This window comes from Sorex fumeus, unplaced genomic scaffold, assembly GCF_029834395.1.
Source record: "Sorex fumeus unplaced genomic scaffold, SorFum_2.1 ptg000047l, whole genome shotgun sequence".
NCBI classification, from domain to species: domain Eukaryota; kingdom Metazoa; phylum Chordata; class Mammalia; order Eulipotyphla; family Soricidae; genus Sorex; species Sorex fumeus.
The window spans coordinates 14,201,265-14,215,709 of record NW_026606104.1 but is presented as its reverse complement, the minus strand read 5'-3'; the positions used below and the strand labels follow the sequence as shown (position 1 = coordinate 14,215,709).

At 40.8% G+C, this 14,445-nt stretch overlaps 1 pseudogene; it reads left to right on the top strand.

Annotated features, from left to right (window-relative positions):
* The first annotated feature begins 202 nt into the window (after positions 1-202).
* Positions 203-342, top strand: LOC130032242 (uncharacterized; annotated as a pseudogene).
* The last annotated feature ends 14,103 nt before the right edge of the window (positions 343-14,445 follow it).

The window sequence follows — 14,445 nt, the reverse complement described above, 5'->3', positions numbered from 1 at the left end:
AGTTTTCTGCAACAATTAAAGATTTGACCATTTTTTGCCCCTTCAAATATCTTTATACAGTCTCTGGTTTTCCATCCATTTTAATGTCTTTCCTTTCTAGGTCATATCCTGACTCTTTTTACCCTTTAACCCTTTCTGATTGCCTAAGTTGGGATTCCTAGTATTCAATAATTGACTTGTTTCTTATTGAAATTTATTCTCTGGCTTTCTGCTCCTTACCTTAGCTGTATTGGTTACACTGACTGTATAGAAAGAAAAGGCACAATAAACCCACCCCATTTATACCTCACCCCAGGCCCCCTTTTTTTTAACCTGTTCTGTATCATGAAAGGGGACACATGGGGAAACTCTCATTCACAATTTTTATGCCTTCTCATGCTTAGAATTTCCAAATATCTTTCTATAGTTTAGATCTCTCTCAGGAGCTCCAGACACTCATATAAGTGATTTCCCTACTTTACCATATACATATTAAGTGAGGATATCCAAGATTATGACATTTAGATTTAAAGTAGAATCTTGATTTATACCACAATCCTGACTCTTTCCCACAATTCCCTCTTTCAGGAAAGGATATTTCATTCATGCCCCAAACAATAGATCACCCTTAACTTCATCCTTTATCTCTACTACCCCACACAATGAATCAATATATGACCTTAATGCTGCCTCCAAAGTACATCTGGAATCTTAGGCTCCTCATAACTCCCATAATTCACTTGCTGTCCTCATTTTTCACTGTAGTAATTTCATTATTCCCTTCTCCTTTCTACTATTGCTTCCTTGGTAGGTTAAAATGGACTCCAATTTTTTACTTTAAAATTAGCAATAGGATTGGAATGATAGTACAGAAGATAAGACAGATAAGACACTTACCTTATACAGTGCAGTTGCATTGACCAGGACCCTGGAATCCCCAATACCACATATACAATATCTAAGTACCACCAAGGGTCACTCCTGAGCACACAACCAGAGCTATATCATACTATTATATGTGGCATGAGTTTCACCACTCCACAATCAAAAAATTTTAGCAATTACCTAAACAAAATGAATTCATTTCTATTTCCCATGTCTGTGGGAGTAACTGTTTAAGATTTTTGTGGCAATGTTATACTTATCATCAAATGCTCATCTTTCCCTAGGGTTTTCATCTTTCTACTTTATCATCTCAGTATAAGGCTCCAAACTGGTACACCATTTCCATTGCCAAGGTTATTTCAGGGTAAAGCTTCAGCGACAATATTCACAGTTCAGGTCTAAAGAAAAAGAAAACAGGCAGGGTTAAAAATGGATACTTTCTGGCTGAATAAGTTCTCTATAAAACACTTTCCAAGAAGTTCTCTATACACTTCCCCTTACATATTATTTACTGGCCATAGTTTAGTCACATGGCCCATGCAGTTACAGAGGAATTTTGGAAATGTAGTGTTTTACTCAGGTAAGCACAGTTTGAATTGTGATTCTATTTCTAAAAAAATAGGGGGGGGGAGATTGGATACTGGGTTAAGCTGGTTGTAATTTCTGCCACATATCCTTTTCATCAATAATTTCCCAGATGTCAATTAATATTTTAAAAATCAGGGTGAGGCTAAGGAGATAGCTCAGTTGATAGAGTGCTTGCAGAGTCTGTCTGAGGCCCTAAATTGAATCCCTGAAACCAAATGCCTACCCCCTATTCTCACCCCAAGCATTGTGGGTCATAGCAGCTCTGGGGGTCAACAGTACTAGGCTGAGTACCAAACTGTCTGTTCAACACCATCAAGCTAAACATTAGCAGAAGAGGCCCCAGACCCTACGGCTCCACTAAATGTGTGTGGCCTCATAAAAATAAATAAATCAGGGTGATTTTGACAGTAACAGTAACAATAACGAGTCTCATTCCCCTGACCCTGAAAGAGCCTTCAATACAGCAGCATTGGGAAGGACGAGTAAGGAGAGGCTGCTAAAATCTCAGGACTGGGACAAATGGAGATGTTACTGATGCCCACTCAAGCAAATCAATGAACAGCAGGATGACAGTGATACAGTGATACAGTGATTTTGACATCACTCTGCTTACCACTCTCTTTCCCACTGTTTTCGGAGTGTAATCTAACAGTTCCCTCTCTTTTCACTGGTTCTGTTACACAGTACGCCCCTCCTCCTTCACTGTAGCAATGTCAGCTAGCACTGAGCATGCCCCATTTGTTCCCACCCCAGAGCCTTTGCATTAGCTTTTTCTGTCACTTTAAAATGTATTTTCTTCTTTAAATCTTGGCATGATTCAGCACCTCACTTCACTAAGGCAGAGTCTTGTCCCGTTTTCTGATGTCATTCTTCATAATTATGACTGTGGAACAGACTTTGGCATTGCCTAGAAAATATCACATTTGGATACATTTGGATAGAGAACTATCTATCTCAATTGCATCAAACATATCCCACAATAAATACAAGTTGAGTGTGTCTATATAAGAATTGAACTTGTGTAGCAAATATCAAGTTAATCAGTCACCCCTTTTGCAGACATTTATTTGGGCAAAATTTTTTAATATTCACACTTTTGCTTTTATACCTTTGAACCAATATGTTTTTTTACTCTAGGCATCTAAGTTTATTTGGGGAAGTGATGGGTTAACCCACACCCAGCAGTACTTAGGGAAATACTCCTGTCTCTGTGCTCAGGGATCACTGGTGGCAGTGTTTGAAATTCATATGCAATGCCAGGGATTGAACCAGAGTCAACCATTTAAAAGGTAAATATCTTATCCCCTCTGCAATCTTTGTATCCCACTAGGTATCTAACTTAAAATACAGATAAAAACACCTCAAAAATTCATTGTGCCATGGAACATATAGGCACTTGTTCCATCCACTAAATGGCTAATAATTGTTTTTTTTTCTTTTTGGGTCACAGCTATCAATGCACAGGGGTTACTCTTGGTTCATGCACTCAGGAATCACTCCTGGTGGTGCTCAGGGACAATATGGGATGCTGGGAATCAAACCCGGGTCAGCTGCAAGCAAGGCAAACGCCGTACCTGCTGTGCTATGGCTCCAGCCCCAATGACTACCAATATTTAATAACCCTAAATGACTACAAATTTTACTCCAGCTAATGCTAGAATTGTTCTGCATATAGAAACTTCCTAATTTTGAAACATCTTAATGAAAACAATATTAACAACAGTCTTACTACTGTTATTATTTTTATGACAGTCCAATTACCTAAAAGGGTTTAGAACAGGATGTATCAACCTTGACAATATCAACGTTTTGTGCAGGATTTTTATTGTAGAGAAATTTCCCCGTGCCTTGTAGGATGTTTAGCAGCATCCTTATATCTTCCCATTTAAACCGCACTTCAATTGCTACCCCTCAAATAACACCTTTGTCCCAACCAAACATATCTCCAGACATTGCCAAAAGTCCATGGGTAAGAGATTGCAAAATGATTCCCCAATAATAACAGTATATATTGTGATGGTGGATATGGGGAGGCACACCTGGAGGTGTTCAGGGGCTACTTCAGGGGCTACTCAGGGATCACTTCAGGTGGTACTTGGAGGACAGCATGTGGTGGCAGGGATTAAACTAAGATCAGCCATGTACAAGGCAAGTGCCTTAAACCCTGTACCTGCATGCATAGATGTGTAAAACAATATATATATATATATTCATTTATAGGAACAGATAGGAGTAGATTGTGGAAGGCTTCTTAAAATAATTTTTAGAATCCTATTTATTTATTTATTTATTTATTTTTGTTTCAGGGCCACACTTTACTGTGATCAGGGTTTACTCCTGGCTCTGCACTCAGGGATCAATGCTGGTATGGGCTTGAGTGATCATATGGGGTGCTAGGGATCAAACCTGGCTTGGCCATGTGCAAGGCAAATGATGCCTTGCATGTAGTAACCACTGTACTATCTCTATGGTCCCATAATTCCAATTTATGAACCTGAGCTTCGACACTGATTGTAAGTAGCCACATAACTTTTATGATCTGAGATTTTTCCCTTTTAAAATGGAGCAATGCATATTTTACCCAGTTGTTAATAACATTAAATGAATTCCTTACTGGAAAGAACCTAGCCCTAGTACACATTAAGTTGTTTGATTCTTTGTTTTTTTTTTTTTAATCCCTTCTAAGGTACTATGGAAAGGACTCAGAATAAAACAAATGTGTGACAGTCTGACCTGAACTCAGCAGGTGGAAGAGAGAATCATGTGAGCGTTTGAGAGGCAGATATGAACTGCTCAACTTTCCAGAAGCAGAAGGAATTTACAGCTGTTGTTAAACATGAAAACTGCCACCGAACTTTCAAAGGCACTTCCACTCATCAATGTATACATAAGATCATAGCTCTCTGACATGTGTAAGTGATGTCCCCTACCTAACCAATCATGGACACTTATCCTAAGAAGTGAGAAATATGGGGCAGCATACAATAGTGACTCTTGAGATACAAAAGAGGGAAACATTGGGTCATATGGTCACCTCCTGCACTCACTCTCAGTAACGTCTTGGGAGAACTAAGGGCAGTTGAGGTCTCACACTTAAAGACGACCTCACCAGGCTAGTTTGGAGAGACCCAGGAGTCTGGCTGATCTTCATAGCACTGGTAATGCATCTGGAGGAGAGTGGGGATGTTTCCTCTAGAGAATGAGGGTTTCCTAGAGGAGCATAGCTTTCAGCTTCCTTTGTCTTGACTGTGTTTAAGTAGAAAATGTCACTTCAGGACAATTTAGTTTTCTATATTAAAAAAAAACCTTGCTCATCTTTTCAGTTATTGAACATTCACTTACCAACTACAATATGCCAAGCAGTGCCCATTATCTTTACGTAAGACTAGTCTACAGAGTTTGTAGTATGTAGAAAGGTTTCTTGAGTCTGGAATTTGCTCAAATTACCCTCTATCACACACTGAGAAACAACAGAACATTCTGTTCCTCACACTTTCATGAGATCTCCTCTGGACCAACTCTTTCTTTTTTCTCTCTTTTGTTTATGCTCACTCAGTTTCACTCTTTCTCTTTCACTCTCATTCATTGTCATTCTCTTTCTCTTCTGTCAATGTTCCTGTTTCCCTCACACCTTTCTAGCATTCACTCTCAGGCCACATACAGTCTGTCTAGAATTTGATTTGTGCCACTCTAAACACATTTTCTGCCTAATATCCCTTTTTGTTTTCTTCTAGAGTACTCTTTTTTCCACTCTATTGCCTCATGCTAGCAGGCCTACAGGTCACTTCTTTTGCCCTTGACCAGACACTTAGTTCAATAAATAAATTTATTTTATTTATTTAAGGATTTCATAACTTAAGTGAGTCACTGTCACTGTCCTCCCGTTGTTCATCGATTTGCTCGAGCGGGTCCAGTAACGTCTCCATTGGAGACTTTGTTGTTACTGTGTTTGGCATATCGAATACATCACGGGTAGCTTGCCAGCCTCTGCCGTGTGGGCGAGATACTCTTAGCAGCTTGCCGTGCTCTCCGAGAGGGGCGGAGGAATTGAACTCGGGTCGGCCATGTTGGCTGCGTGCAAGGCAAACGCCCTGCCGCTGTGCTACCCTAGAAAAAATAGAAACAGTTGGAGGTCATTTGTAGAGGCAACCCCATAAGACATCTTAACCCTGCTAGGAGACCCTCGAAGAAATTCCTCCTTTTAGCTCTTTGGAATTCCTTGGGTTCTTGCTTTTTCCTAGACTGATCCTGGTCTGAGACTGAATGCAAAGACTTTGGTAGATTTCAACTTACTCCCTTGTTAGTTGCTAAGCAGTTAGTAGCTGGTTTTTATTGTTTATAATCCCAAATCTTATTTTTTTTTTTTGCACCATGACTGTAGTGAGGAGCCTGCAACTTTTTTTGCGTCGGATTTTGTCAGTGAGGAGGATTGGACAACAAGGGACAGAAAGAATAATTCACAATAGAGGGAAAGAGGTGGTAACAAAATACCTTAATTGGCTTTGCTTCCAGCATCTGTGTTATTTTTCTATAGGTGCACAATAGATTGTTATATATTGAGTAGCTTACAATCACACACATTTAGTGTGTCAGAATATATGCAGGTTAGAAATGTGGCCATGGTGTAGTGAGGGTCTCTGCTTAATGTCTTACCATGCTGAAAGGAAGAAGCAGAGACCTCCGTAGCTCAAGGTCCTCTGCTTGGACCGCTGGCTGTGTCTGGAGGCATATATCCTGTGACTTTAGGCCTCAAGTCTCTGTTTCCTTATTAGCTTTTGGTCAGGAGACACACACAGCTCCTGAAGATGGGGCTTCAATTCTGTCATTTGTTTCTTCCATAATGCCTCTCTTATAGGGCGACTTGGTCCTTCCAGGCCCTTAGAAGAGTTTTAAATCCCTCTGACTTTCATCACTGACCTCTAGATTCTCTTTTCAAAGGCTCCCCTGATTAAGTCAGGCCCATGCACACTCACAGAGAAGAGATTATGCAGAGCGTTCACACCACGGGGAGAAATTAAGGCCCATTTTAACATTTTGACTGTGAGAGCAGGGAGCATTCCTACAGAGTCCACTTGAAGAAATATAGTATTTGCTACACAATTATCACATCTTTTCAAAGAAGGTAGTCCAAGTTCAGAAAAGTTGGCTGCCTTGGTCAACATCTATCTATAGACACAGCTTTTGTCCCATTGACATTCCTGGGAATTGCTAGAGAGCAATGGATTAGGGAATTTATATGGTGACTTATGAATGTTTCCAGAATGATGGATAACATTGCTGAGTAGATGTGTGCTGCTTTTTTTTTCCTGTCAAGGGTACATTTAATTGTACATATTTGGTATTTGTTTCTTTAAACGGCACCATCTTTAGAAGGTGTTTTCTGATTAGAGAATCACAACAAATCTACCCCTCTAGTCAGAAAGAATGTATTCTGTAGTCAAGGGGGTACTAGGCTATGTCATCCTGCCACCCCACACCAGAAAAAGGGATTATTTTTCATCAGCCATTTGGCAAAATTGAAACACAGTCATTGTAACTCAACAGTGTCATAGGATCCATGACACCTGCTTTAAAAATAAATCTCCTGGCTTTGTCTTCCCCCTTTATTTTCAATAAATGCTCCAGTATTATTGCCACTGCATTAATCTAGCAGCAGGAAACCATTATCCTATGACAACAGTCTCTCCCATTAACATTATCTTTTAATTTTAAGATTGTTTAGATGACTGCTAGAAGCTACTAAATTAAGATAAAATGAAGAAAGAATTATTTTCTTTGAGCCAAGCATTCAGTCAAGTTACCCACCCCCAGTCCTGACTACATTGGCAAGGGAGATGCCATTATTTTTGTCTCAGATTACAAAATACTATTTGGATATCAGCTGAGATTTTCAGAAATCTAAACTTGCTCTAAGGGTCTTCTAGGAAATAAGCATTAAACTTTAAATTATAATTTATGGTGATTTCTGTATTACATGGTGTAGATTAAGAGATAAAAATACTGGTTATTTTTCTAGGAAGCAATTGTAGTAAAGAAAGCAATAATGAAATCACAAATGATGACAACTCAGTAAAAAAGATAAAGGCAGACATTTGTCAAGTATAGTTTACTCTGAGAAATAATTTAATTGGGAGAATGCAGCAAAAAATGAGACAGAAGGAAAATAAACCTAAATTAAAAGAAAGTTGGGATTGTTACTGATTATTATTTAATGTTTCAAGAAATGGACTTTAAAGTGACAGTTTCATCATTTTAAATGGTATTGATAAATTTTATGCAGCTTATATTGCAAACACTTTTTTTCAAATAATGAGTAACTTGCCTTCTATTGGTTAAAATTTAAAATTCTCTTTTATTCTATAAGCTGCATCCTAACACTTGAGGGCACTTAAAATTCACTCAGTATGTATTTTCCTCCACTGTTTCCAGTGGTCTCAGAGCTTTCTTTCCAAAAGGTTAAGACAACTACAATTGAGGACTATATCTAAGTAATTATTAAAACAGTGATCAGTGATACTTTACATTTAGTAGTCTAGATAATGGAACCACAAAGAAGAAAATTAATGAAAACTGTTAAGTTTCTTGAACTAGAAATTGTGCTGGAAAGAAAACAGAGAGAGAGAGAAATGCTTAAGTTCTGAATTGCCCATATTGTTAATGTAGTTCAGGTAGGCCATCAATATGTGTCCTATTTACTGATAGGTGCAAAATAGGTGGTGGGAGATCAATCAAAACCCCCTTCCATAAATTACCATGACTTCTAGAAATTATCAAAACTTCACTGTAGTGTCATACGTAGTCTTCCCAGCAATGAGTTATAGTCAATAACTCATTCCCTGACTGGGCTGATAACAGGCAGATATTCTAATAATGTGCCAGGATTTACTACTGGACACAAGCAGTAAGTAGGAATTTCAATGCAGTGTTAAATGTTATCTCTGTGGAGAAAAGCAATAAAAACAGGACAGAGAGCAGCATCTGGGTACAATGGTTGGATGTTTTAACCCTCTAATTAGAGCAAACATGTATAAAGGTAGTGTTGTTTAAGTTTTCATTCTTTCTTTGAAGCAAATTGTTTCCAGAGTATTGTTCTGTAATGACTTCTGGCCTTATTGTCGGCAAGCACAACAGATGGCTCAGGAAAAATGCTGAAAAGAAAGCCTATTTTATTCTTGAGCTGTTTTCCCAAATTTCAAAATGGCTTCACTGGAATATTTTCCTTTCAAAGGAAACTTAGGGGAAAAAATTATCATCTTAGGCTAAAGGTCTTAAATATATTTTCAGTGATTTCTTTTCATACAGAGAAATCGACAAATTTGCTTTCTCTGTCAGAATGTTTTGAAGCTAGAAAAGAAGTGGTGATTCATCAAAAACAATTTTATTATGAAATTTGATTTATGTTGAGAAATATAAATGATGACGTTATAATGTGTACCGCTGCTTGGAGGGAACACATTTTAGTCAATTGAGTTATCCAATTTTATTATTTAAAAAAATCCATATCCACTTGTTCTTTTTATTCTAAAAAAATTTATGGCACTGTATAGAGTAGAAATGTCTGTTTTTCATGTCTAAGGACAGCTATGGATTGAACTCCCTGAATTCCACCAGAGTCATTCATTACAATTAGAGGAGTAAATATTATCATATTTTCATCAACTTTTTTTCACAAGCAAATAGAGGGCAATGTTATACATTAAAATTCTACATTTTAGTATAACTCTACATAGAAAAATAGCTTAATTATTACATCTCTGTAATAAAAATGATAATTACTAAAGAAGGTATGTTTGGGATAGTTGAAATTTCTGAATTATTAGAGTTTGAATTATTAGTGTGAGCATAAGGGGGAATGAAATATGTTTTAATGCTTTAGCTTTAGTTTTAGTCTCTATCAATAAATGCTCATTTCCATCATGTGGATTACAATTAATGTTAAAAATAAACTGCTATTTTCCACTGGATTTATAATTTTAATATATGTTCTTATTAATAACCACTATATATGTGTACAAAATGGCCCAGTCATCTAGATATCCTCTTCTGTAATTATTACCAAATTAAATTTGTTCAAAAAGATTTAACTCAACTTCAAAAAGTATCACCTCTCCATCCATTAGACCATTTAGAAGACCCTAATGAACATATATGGCCCGATAATTTCTTTGCAATGTTATATGTAAAATATTACTTTTGTTTGAATACTGCTGACAAAGTTTAGTCTTAGAAATGGTGCAATTCAAAGAATTTTCCTGTTTCATAGTGTGATATCACAAATGAAGCATTCATCTGTTGAGATTTGTGGATAATTTTGAGGCAGATTTTGGTGATTTTTAAGATCCTGTTCCTGCTCTAACAATTATCTACTCAAAAAAGAAAGTCATTTCTTGCCACTGTAATAAAAGTGACCTAGTACAACGCAAGGCAAAGCCTGGCAAGCTACCCTTAACATATTCAATATGCCAAACACAGTAACAACAAATCTCAGGATGGAGACGTTACCAGGCCCGCTCAAGCAAATCTGTGAACAATGGGAGGACAGTGCTATAAAAATAAGAGGTTAGTTAGACCTTCCAAATTATAGATGAAGAGGGTAGGTCATTTACCAAATGTAGATATTTGAGTTGCTTCTAAGACAGAAATGTTCAAATACATCAACTACCTATCCCTTGTTGCCCGAATCGTTTGGTGAGAAAATTAGAAGCGATCTTAAGAAATGCTAGCAAATGGCAATCCATAAATTTAAAGTATTATCAATAAGTAAAGCCAAGATATGGTCCTTTGAAACGTAGATTTTTAGACATGTGAAATTTTCTAAACTTTTTTTTTTGTGGGGTAAAGGGTAAGGTTTGAGCCATACTTACTCCTGGCAGTGCTGGGGGTATCAGATATGAAACTGGAATCAGCCACAAACTGGGAAGGCTGTATTATTTCTCTGGCCCCATTATTTCCTATTCTTAAATGCTGCAGGGTCTCCTTGATTCCACTGACTAGGTGTCACCTTCCACTCTCTCCCAGAGGACAACCTCACAAAAAACCTGCAAGGACCTAACTGCCTGCTGCTCCCTGTGCTTGGATTTTCTCCTTAGATCGACTGATTACTCCTCTTTCCTCTTTTGTTCACACCTTTTACTCTGGACTTTTTTATTCAAATTAACCCAGACTAAACCATTGAATTGTAAGTGATCTCTATGATGGCAACAATCAAGGTAGACAGATTTTTTTGAATGTGTTCTTCCTTAAAAGATTGTCTTCATAAAAGTAGTTTTGCATAGAATCATTGACAAGGCCTGGAAATTTTTTCTTAACAGAATTGGGGGCACTTTGTCTTGGAGTTTCCCAAATCAGCATCAAATAATTCAGTTCTTCTCAGTGTAGCCAAGGTAATGTGGGTCTGTGTTTGGTCTCTGGCTGTTCATAGATTCTTAGAGAACTGTCACTTCAAGAATGGAAAGTACTTATCAATAAGTAAAAGTATTAAAAAGGATTTAAAGACTTCAAGAAAATGGGAGGAAATGGCAATAGCATTGGGATGATTTGAGGTAATGGAGGCTTGATCTAGAATCTCCCTTGTCCTCTTTGTAGGTGAGGAGGCTAAATGATGACAGAATACTTCAAAAGAAGTTTCTAGAATTACCAGCCACTTAACATTATTTTATTTTATACCACTATTTTACTTTGAGCAATTTTATGCTTGTGGGAAAAATTTATGAATGCATAGCTCCCTTACCCATAAGAAATGTGTGTGTGTGTGTGTGTGTGTTTTACCAGTTTGAGTTTAGCATCAGTGGAAAGTAAAGATTGACATTGCTACCTATTACAGCAGCCTTTTAGACCACCAATCTTGCTTTCCAGATGAGAGAGGATAGTTAAATGCTAAGAATGCAGAAATAAAGACCACCCAGAGGTGGCGCTGTGGTAAAAGTACACCTGAATTTTGATTCTTCTGACCGTTCTATTCTCCCTACCCTTCCTAAGACTGTGAGCCATTATCACTTTGGTATTTCTATTACCACAACATCAGCAAATAAAGCTCTTTGGTACTATACCCTCACTCACGCCAGTCTCCTGAGACATGTGTAAAGACCTCACTCCACACACAATTAGAGCCAAAACACTAAAACCACCTCCGAGGCCCTTTCTAGCCTAGAGATCGATATTAAAAGTTTTATCCACCCTTAGCTCCTTCCTTCCTTCCACAAAAGTGAAGTGGATCCTTTGGATGAATGTGCCTGGTTAAATTTCTAACAGTTCACTTTAAAATATAGATTTCATTTTAGTGTGTATATACTTCAGGAAATACCAAAAGTACCACAATTCATAACAGAATTCTATATAATGTGTTCTATTTAGGAAAATCATTTTTAAAAAGGAAAAATTGAGCTCATTTGGTTTAATCTCCTCATTTGTTATTTGAGAAAATTAAGGCCCAGAGAAGGAAATGTGCTTGTACATGACAACTCATAACTTAATTGTAGCCCATGAAGATCTTTGTCATTTCATTTGGATTATTATAAATTATTAACAAATTGAAACTGAACCAAGGAATTAAAATGTGTGTATTATTTGTTGATGGAATTTCTTCCTCATTTGGCTTAATCGAGTTTTCTTTACTAACCTTCAAGAAACATTACATCTTTTTAAGTTGGCCTTCTTTAATCACACCCATCTACAGCTGGTTTTTGTACAGGACATTTTAATTACTGTTTAGTTTTAATGATTTAAAAAATGTTTTTTCATGGGAGCACAAAGTAACTTGATCATAAAAATGAAACTTTAAATACCAATTGATGTCATCTTATAGAGATTTGTAAAAGGACATTCTAATTGGCATTTAAAATGTCCTCAGCTTTATAGTATAGGAAATGATTATTTTATTTTTCTTTTATTTGTAGTCTTAGCTTTGCTTGGTCCGAAAGACAGAAATCTCCCAAACAGACACCAAACCATAGACGGTTAACATCTGCCTTGTCTGGCCAGATTTGCGTGTAGGGTTCCTACTACCTAGCTTCACTGCGTGTGTAACACAATATGAAAACTTGTCCCACAAGCCTGGTTTCACTTCATGATACTCATCAGAAGGTCTTTGCACTTTCATGATAATTTCTACCAGAAAAAAAATATGTCTCTGGAACGTACCACTAATAATCAGACCTAATATTAGCCTCAGATCGGGCATTTCTTCAAACTACTTGGCAGAGTAGATAAAAGCTGAAGGAGTAGGTATCCAGGCATCTAGGCTGAACTTTGGTTCTTGGAAGGAGACTCCCGGCTAGCACCCTAAAAGCATTCCTCAAAACTTGATTTATACGGATGTGACCTTTCTTACACTCCAGAGCCTGCGCTGGTGCATCTCGCCGTGGCTTTCATTGCATTCAAGGACCGTAAGACACACGGCTTCTCACCCTCTCCTAGAGGGTAGAGAGAAGGGCGAGGCTTTCTGCCTTAGACTTTGAAAATAAGAGTTGTAGGCTTTTTACACACTACTATTACCGTGAATAACTAGCGATGCAATTCCTTCCAGGCTTATACTCGGGCTTTGGGAGTGAAGAGGGGCCAAGCCGGCAGTATTTAGGCAGTGACTACGGCTTCTCTTAGTTTTTCACCCCGTTAACTCAAACTTCCACGATGGTTCAGACACCTTCTACGCCGTGGATTTCAAAACAAAACATCCAGAAAGCGGCACCCCCCCCCCCCGCCCCCTCCCCTCCGCCCCGCGGCTTTCGGCGTGGGGGCCAAGTCCTCTGCCCGGAGATTTCGGGAAGCCTTTTTTCCTTCCCTGAGCAGGGAAAAGAAAAAAAAAAAAAAAACCCTTTCGGAGCTAGACGGGAAGTTTCCTGCGGGTCTCCTGCGGGCGCGAGGGGCGGACAATCCCCGAGGGGCGAGCAGATGCGCGTCCCCGGGGTCCCCCGCGCGACCAGACGGCAGGTGCGCCGCCCCCAGCCCGTGCGCCCCGGCTGCGCGCAGCGGCCCCGGCGGGGGTGGGGTGGGGTGCGAGGAGCGGGGGGGGGGGCCCCGGCGCCCCGGATCCCCTGGTCCCCCACCTGATCGCGGCCCTCCCCTCCTCCCGGCCCGGCCGGCCGGCTCGGCCTCCGCACTCGCTCCCCCGCCCCCCGAGTCTGGTTTCAGTCATCCCTTTGTCCTTCCCCGGATTGGCAGGTTTTATTATTCCGCCTGAACAATCCGGCCGCCCAGTGGCTGAGGGTCGCTGACGTCGGCGCCGAGCCGGGGAGTAGTTGGGATTCGGCTCTGTCAGTAACACATGTGGAAGCGCCGCGGAGGGAGCGAGCGAGCCGGCTAGAGGCCAGCGCCGCCGCCACCGCCTCCGAGCCCGGCAGCAAGCGGCCGCGGCCAGCCCCGGTAGCGGCGCAGGCTCCAGCGCGCCGGGCCCGGCCCATCTGCAGCTCCGCGGGGCTCCCCGCCGCCCGGCCTCGCCCGCCCGCCGCTCCCGGGGCTGTCGCTTCCCGCGGCCGCTCCCCGGCTGGCGCTGCAGGAAGCTCGGCCGAGCGGCCACCGCCACCGCCGCCGCCGCCGCCGCCGCCAGCCCGGAGCGGGCAAGCGGGCGCGCGGGAGGGAGGCAGGCGGTGGAGGAGCAGGAGGAGGAGGAGGAGGAGGAGAAGAAGGAGGAGGAGGAGGAGGAGGAGGAGGAGCGGGCGGAGCGCGGGCGGGGGCGGGGGCGCCGGGCGGGGGCAATATACAAAGTGAAGCCACATTGCCAAACTTGCAGCCGCGATTGCAGCAGTTGCTGCCGCTGCGCCGCGCCTGCAGCCGCGCCGCGCGGGCCGAGGGCTCCTGCAGCTGCTCGCGCGGAGCCGGAGGCGGAGGACGAGGACTGAGACTGACACTTCGGCTCCCGGCCGCCTGCCACTTAGAACGCGGGGGTCCCCCCATCTCAGCCTCAGAGCCACGCGTTTAAAAAACAAACAACAACAACAAAAAAAATAAGCAAGCAGCCCTGAGCCCCCTCCTCCCCTTTCCTGCTTCTGCGAGAAG